The following is a 7,341-nucleotide window of genomic DNA, read 5'->3' as shown; positions in this document are numbered from 1 at the left end:
TGACAACATCGCATTCGCTTTCTTAATCATGGATTCAACCTGCAGGTTTAGCTTTAGAGAATCCTCGACTTGCACTCCCAGATCCTTTTGTACTTTGGCTTTATGAATTTTCTCACCGTTTAGAAAGTAGTCCATGCTTGTATTCATTTTTTCCAAAGTGCAAGACCTCACGTTTGCTCACATTGAATTCCATCAGCCATTTCCATGATCACTCTCCCAAACTGGCTAGATCCTTCTGCAGCCGCCCCACTTCCTCAGTACTACTTGCCTGTCCACCTAACTTCGTATCATCAGCAAACTTCGTTGGAATGCCCCCAGTCCCTTCATCCAGATCATTAATAGATAATGTGATCATGCAGATAACCATGCCTGGGATCCAATCAACAGGCCCAGCAGTAACTTTAGTGCAATTGCCGAATGGGCAGACTGTTCGAGTCCAAGGAGTTATCCAAGCAGCTCAGTCCTCAGTCATGCAGTCCCCTCAAGTTCAGACTGTTCAGATTTCTACTATACTTGAAAATGAGGACTTCCAGGACTCTGTGGATAGCATGACTGACTCTCAGAAACGTAGAGAAATTCTATCGAGTCGGCTTTCATACAGGAAAATCCTGAATGAACTTTCTTCTGATCACCCCCAGTGTGCCAACAAATCGATGAGGAGAAATCAGAAGAAGAGACTGTCTCATTATTGCTACAACGACGATGCAGACACACATCTATCAAACTAGCAGTGGACAATACATTGCTATTACACGGAGGGAGCAATTCAGCTGGCCAACAATGTTACAGATGAATTGCAAGGACTACAGACACTAACAATGACCAACGCAGCTACAGCCAAGGTTGGAGCAGCCATTGTACAGAGCCCTGATGGACAACAAATCTTTGTGTCGGGCAGCCAAGTGCTTGTACAAGGTGCTGCTGGAGATGTCCAAACCTATCAGATCCGTATAACTCGTAACTCCACTGCTGGCCAGGGAATGGTTATGGCATCTTCACCAGTCCTGCAAAGCCAGCCCCAGAATGCTGAAGAAACCACTCGTAAACATGAAATCCGCCTCATGAAAAACAGGGAAGCAGTTCGAGAGTGACGTCGCAAGAAGAAAGAGTATGTGAAATGCTTGGAGAATTGGGTTGCTTTTCTGGAAAATCAAATTGAAAGAAAAGGTGTACAAAGTGGCCAAAAACAGCATGAAACTAGAACTGGGAAAACTTTAAAGGTCAACCAAAAGCCACAAAAGAGCTAGAAAGAAAAGTAATATAGAACATGTGAAAAATAAACTAGCACGGACTATAAAGACAGAGAGCAAAAGTTTATATAAATATATATATATATATATATATATATATAAAACGAGAAAAGAATGGCTAAAGTAAATGTTGGTCCTTTTTGGGGAAAATAAGAAGAAGCATTTAGTTATGGGATATCACAGTGGAGGATACGAATATCTTTCCAGTAACTAGCAAAGAGACAAAAGTAGGTGAGGATTTGGAAACTATCATTATTACAGAACAACTAGTTTTAGACTGTTTGGAGGTAATTGAGCTAACGATAGAAAAGTCTCCTGACCTTGATGGAATGCATCCCAGGGTACTAAAAGAGATGCCAGGAAAAATAGCAAATGCACTGGCAGTAATTTTCCAAATGTCACTGGACTCTGTGGCAGTCCCAGCAGATTGGAAAACACTAAAAGTGATGCCACTGTTTTAAAAAGGAGGTCGGCAAAAAGTGGGGAATTATATACCAGTTAGTTTATTCTCTGTAGTGGGAAAGATGCTTGGATCTATTATGAAGGAAGAAATAGCAGGGAATCTCAAAAGAAATTTTCCCATTGTACAGACACAGCATTGGTTCATGACGGGCAGGTCATGCTTGACCAATCTTGTGGAATTCTATGAAGACATTTCAAGCAAGGTGGACAACGGGGACCCAGTGGATGTGGTGCAGCTGGATTTCCAAAAGACCATCAACAAGGTGCTGTGCAAGAGGCTGTTGCATAATATAAGGGTGCATGGTGTAATGGGTAGAAGATTGGTTGGCTAATAGGAAGCAAAGTGTGGGGATAAATAAGTATTATTCTGCCTGGCAATCATTGATAAACAGTGTGCCTCAGGGATCGGTGTTGGGACTGCAATTATTTACAATTGATACAGATGATTTGGAGTTGGAACCACATGTAGGGTGTCAAAGTTTGCATGTGACACCAAGATGATTAGCGGAACAAAGTGAGCGGAGGACTGTGAAACTTTGCAGAGGAACATAGATACATTGAGTGAGTGGGTAATGGTCTGTCAAATGAAATAGAATGTTTGTAAATATCAAGTTTACACTCTTTGGTTGTAGTAACATTTTTAAAAAAATAATTGAATGTTAAAAAGTTGCATCATTTGCTTTGCAGAGGGACCTGAGCATTCTTCTGCATGAAGGTTGACCACCAGGTACAACAATCAGTTCAGAAAGCAAATGGAATTTTGTCCTTCATTGTTGAAGGGATTGTGTGTAAAAGCAGAGGTAATGTTCCAGCTGTGTTTGGGTGCTGGTGAGGCCACACCTGGAGTACTGCATGTAGTTTTTATCTCTTTAGTTGAGAAAGGATGTACTGGCACGAGAGGGGGTACAGAGGAGGTTAACTAGGTTGATTGCGGAGTTGAGGGGACTGGCTTAACAGAGACTGAGTAGATTGGGATTATATTTATTGGAATTCAGAAGAATGGAAACACATAAAATAATGAATGGAATGGATAAAATAGAATTAGAGAGGGTGTTTCCACTGGCAGGTGAAGCTAGGACAAGAGGGCATCACCATAAGACTGGAGGCAGCAAATTTAAGAATGAATTGAGAAGGAACTTCTTGACCTCTATGGAATTCATTACCCAGGGAAGTAGTTGATGCTAGTTCAGAAAACGTTTTTAAAACTAAGTTAGATTTTTAAAAATGCAATTAATTAATGGAAACGGTGAGAACGTGAATAAATGGTCATGTCCACGAAATGATCAACCATGATCTTATTGAATGGCAGAGCAGGTTCAAAGGGCAGGACGGCCTTCTACTGTTCCCAGTTCTTATGTTATACATCCCTCCCTCATTCGTGACTTGGAGGTGTTGGTGTTGGATTGGGGTGGACAAAAGTAAAATTCACAGAACACCAGTCTATTATTTGGAAGCACTAGTTTTGCTGCTTCTTCATCAGGTGGTTTTGAGATTGTGTTGTCATTTTTAACTCTTGTACCTCATGAACAGCAACAAAAGCCACGAAGCAATCCGCATGCTCCAGCCAACAATGGGCCCCGGGTGATTTGTGTCAGAGGCGGACCAATGGAAAGGCAGGGACTGAGCTGGAGGACCTGGCGGGGCAGTTGGTCCTCCCATCAATCAGGGTGAATGAGGGCGGGACTAGACTATACCACGTGATCATCCTCGCGGTCTGTTCGGGATGTGTGGAGGAGAGCTGTTGGTAAAGATAGAAATAAACAGCAGGAAGCGGGAGGGAAATGGTGTTGGTATGGGTTGAGAGGGTTTACAGACATTTGGTCCACATCGGAAAATACAAATTTGAAACTTAGTCCCGTTTTTGCAGTAAACGGCAAAATGCCTCATCCAGCGATTGACTCATGGAAGCACCACCATCTTTATTTGGGCAACGATTCACTGGACACGTGCAGCCGCCAGCTTTGTCTGGGGCAAAGTTCAGCGGGACGCATGTGCAGCCCTCTCTGACAGCGAGTCATAGGGCAGGATTTACACAGAGCATATTGATTTTTTTTCTGGATTTGTTTTGTCATTCATTTAAATGATTTGGATGTGAATTGAGGCGGTACAGTTAGAAAGTTTGCAGGTGACACCAAAATTGGAGGTATTGTGGACAGTGATAAAGGGTATCTCAGAGTACAATGGGATATTGATCGGATGGAACAATGGGCTGGGAAGTGGCAGATAGAGTTTAGTTTAGATAAATGTGAGTTGCAGTATTTTAGAAAAGCAAATCAGAGCAGGACTCACACTCCAAATTGTAAGGTCTTGGAGAGTCTTGGTGAACAAAGAGACCTTGGAATGCAGGTTCATAGTTCCTTGAAAGTAGAGTCGCAGGTCGATAGCACAGTGAAAAAGGCATTTCGTATGCTTACCTTTATTGGTCAGAGCATTGAGTAAAGGAGCTGGACAGGACATTGGTTAGGTCACTTTTGCAATATTGTGTGCAGTTCTGGTCTCCCTCCGATAAGAAGGAGGCACTGAAACTTGAAAGGTTTGAGAATTGATTTTCAAGGATGTTGCCAGTGTTGGAGGATTTGAATTGCAGGGAGGGGCATAATTGGCTGGGGCCATTTTCCCTGCAGTGTCATAGGCTGAGGTGTGATGTTATAGAGGCTTATAAAAATCGTGAGTGACATGGATAGCGTAAATAGACAAGGGTTGGTGGAGCCCAGAACTAGAGGATATAGGTTTGGGGTGGGGGAATTCAAAAGGAGCCTAAAGGGCAACTAAATTTGTAACATTGCAAAGGCATTTGAATAGGAAGTGTTCAGAGGGAAGTTGGACAAGTGCTGGCAAATGGGAATACATTAGGTTAGAATATCTGGTTGGCATAGATGGGTTGGACCGAAGAGTCTGTTTCTGTGCGAGACATCGCTGACTGTGAGATCATAAAAGTGAACATTGCTCTGATTCATCTCTGGGCTCCTTGATGTCCACTTGTTTGTTATCTAGCTTTCTCAGTTTCTCGTGTGTATTTTTGTTCTGTGTAGTATTTTACTATTACGTTCACAGACCTCTTTGTAAATGAATTGTCCACTGCTGCCCGGCTCCTGACCATATGCTCCATTATCAGGTTATTTTTTCCACAATATCTTTGACAGTCAAGAATTTTTTTTTCCAATAAGTGAGTGGATTTTCCTTCCATTTCTGACAGTCAAATTCTGCACCATTTTCATTCCCTATATATCATATTGCACTCCCTGAAACATGATGTGTATTTCTCCTTCCACGGATACCAGTGATCAAGGCCAAATCTCTGTTACCTGTTGAGAATGTGATGTTTGACTTCCTTGTACTGCTGTAGTTGGTATGGTGAAGGTGCTCCCACACATGGTTGGGTAGGAGACATTACAGATTATTCACTCAGAGATAGTGATGAGTAGAAGATATCTGTACAAATCAACACGTTTGTAATTTCACAAAAATATTGAGAACTTTTGACATAAGGCCACAGAAGGAGAATATTATGTCCGGTGACCAAAACATTTGTGAAATCAGCACTTTTTTTCAGGAACAACTTAAAGGAAGAAAGCAGATCTTAGAGGGTGGGAATTCCAGACCATGTTGCCTTGGAATCTACATAAACAGTCACACAGCTGAACTCAAAAATAAACACATCATTAGGAGTCTAAACTAAAATGAGTTGTTGAGATGTGAAATTGTGTCTGGTGCATGGAGGTCGGAATGATTACAGCCAGGAATTAAGTCAAGTGTGTGAAAGTAAATTGCTGTTGCTTTTCAATGGGAGCCTTTTGATGGATCAGCAAGTTCTGGTACAAGTGAACACTTGAGTGGTAGAGTTTTCAATATTCTGGAGATTACAGGGAGGGTGATTGTGGGATGCTGGCCAGGAGTGGATTGAGATAATGAAATCTAGAATTAACAAAATGAATGAATGAGTGTTTCAAAAAATGAGCTGAGACTGTGGTGAGGTCAGGTGATATCACTGAAGTCGAAATAGTGGTCTTGGAGTGGGACTGGGCTATCACCCTTGCCTCACCTTTGGAATTCAGCTGTTTGTGAGTTTGTGAATCATGTCTGTAACAAGAAGAGGAACTGAGTGGCCCTGGCAGAACCCAAACTGGGTGTCACAGAAGGTTATTGCTGAGCAGCTGCGTGACAGCACTGTTGATGACGCCTTCCATCACTTCACTGCTGAGCCAGTGTTGACTGATGGAGGGAAATTGGCTGAGTTGGTTCTGTCCTGCGTTTTTGTGTTGAACATCCCTGGGAAATGTTCCACAATGTCAGTAGGTGCCAGTGCTGGAGAAGTAATTGTCTTGGAGGGCAGCAATTTCTGGAGCACAGCCATTAGTATTGTTGCCACAATGTTGGAATGGCCGACAGCCTTTACACTACTTCTCCATTTTTTGATCTGATTTGAAATATGTTTTCAACCAATTCGATTCACATCTGTGATGTCAGGGACCAATGGAGCAGGCTCATCCACTTGGCACTGCTGGCTGAAGATTGCTGCAAATGCTGTTGTCTTGTCTGTTGCATGGATGTGTAAGACTCCCCCATCAGTCAGGGTGGGGATATCTGTGATGCTTCCTGCAGTGAGTTGTTTAATTGTCCATCACCATTCCTGACTAGGTGTGGCAGAACTGCAGAGCTCACATCTGAACAATTGGTTGTTGGATCACATAGTTCTATTTGTTATTGCTTGCACTGTTTGGCATGCAGGTTGGATAGCTTCACCAGGTTGGCACCACATTTTTAGGTATGCCTGGTATTGCTCCTGACATGCCCTGCGGAACTCTCCTTTGAACTAGGGTTGATCCCCTGGCTTGATGTTAATGGTTGAATGGGGAATTTCTAGGCCATGAGATTTCAGATTGGGCTGGAGTACAGTTCTGCTACAGCTGTTGGCCCACAGTGAGGCAGAAGTTGCAGGGTCAAGAGGGGTGATTGTCTTGTTGTATATTCCAGTGCATGAGTAGATGTAATGTGGGCCATACAGTTTCATTCCTTTGTTGAGACTGTGCAGTGATTAATACAATGAGTGATTTGATGGGCCACTGTCAGGAATACAACTTTTTTTAAAAAAGGTTTTGTGATTTACACATGAAAGAAGTGAAACTATCATGGTATTTGAACAGATGAAAGACTCAACAGACAATCAAGGTATTTTTCAATGGATAATTTCAGTTACATCACACTACAAATTTTTGCTATAAATTCTGCCGTAGAATTGTGCCCTCCACAATCACCTGATGAAGGAGCTGGGCTCCGAAAGCTAGTGTGCTTCCAATTAAATCTGTTGGACTATAATCTGGTGTTATGTAATTCTTAACTTAGAATATGACAGCACTACAAACAGGACTGCATGTAAACAGGCTCAGTCCAGTTAATCAATACATTCGTAAGGATTTCCTCCAAGTTTGATGACGCAATATTAGTCAAAACCGTCAACTTCAACCTGCAATGTTGCTCTTAATAAAAACTTCAGGTTGACACAAAGCTCCCCACCCCACTGCAATGTGGTAACCAAGCCCGGTCCAGGAACTGGAACTGCGACTCAAAACTGTGATCTCAAAGGAAGTGAGCAAACACAATTCTGACAGATTGGTTCTCAGAGATGAGT

The 7,341-nt window shown here is 42.4% G+C and overlaps 1 pseudogene; it reads left to right on the top strand.

Moving 5' to 3' along the window:
* Positions 1–308: 308 nt before the first annotated feature.
* On the top strand, positions 309–1,091 carry LOC140486835 (cyclic AMP-responsive element-binding protein 1 pseudogene; annotated as a pseudogene).
* Positions 1,092–7,341: the final 6,250 nt, after the last annotated feature.

Source organism: Chiloscyllium punctatum, chromosome 16, assembly GCF_047496795.1.
Source record: "Chiloscyllium punctatum isolate Juve2018m chromosome 16, sChiPun1.3, whole genome shotgun sequence".
Lineage (NCBI taxonomy): Eukaryota > Metazoa > Chordata > Chondrichthyes > Orectolobiformes > Hemiscylliidae > Chiloscyllium > Chiloscyllium punctatum.
This window is presented reverse-complemented; position numbering and strand designations above follow the sequence as displayed.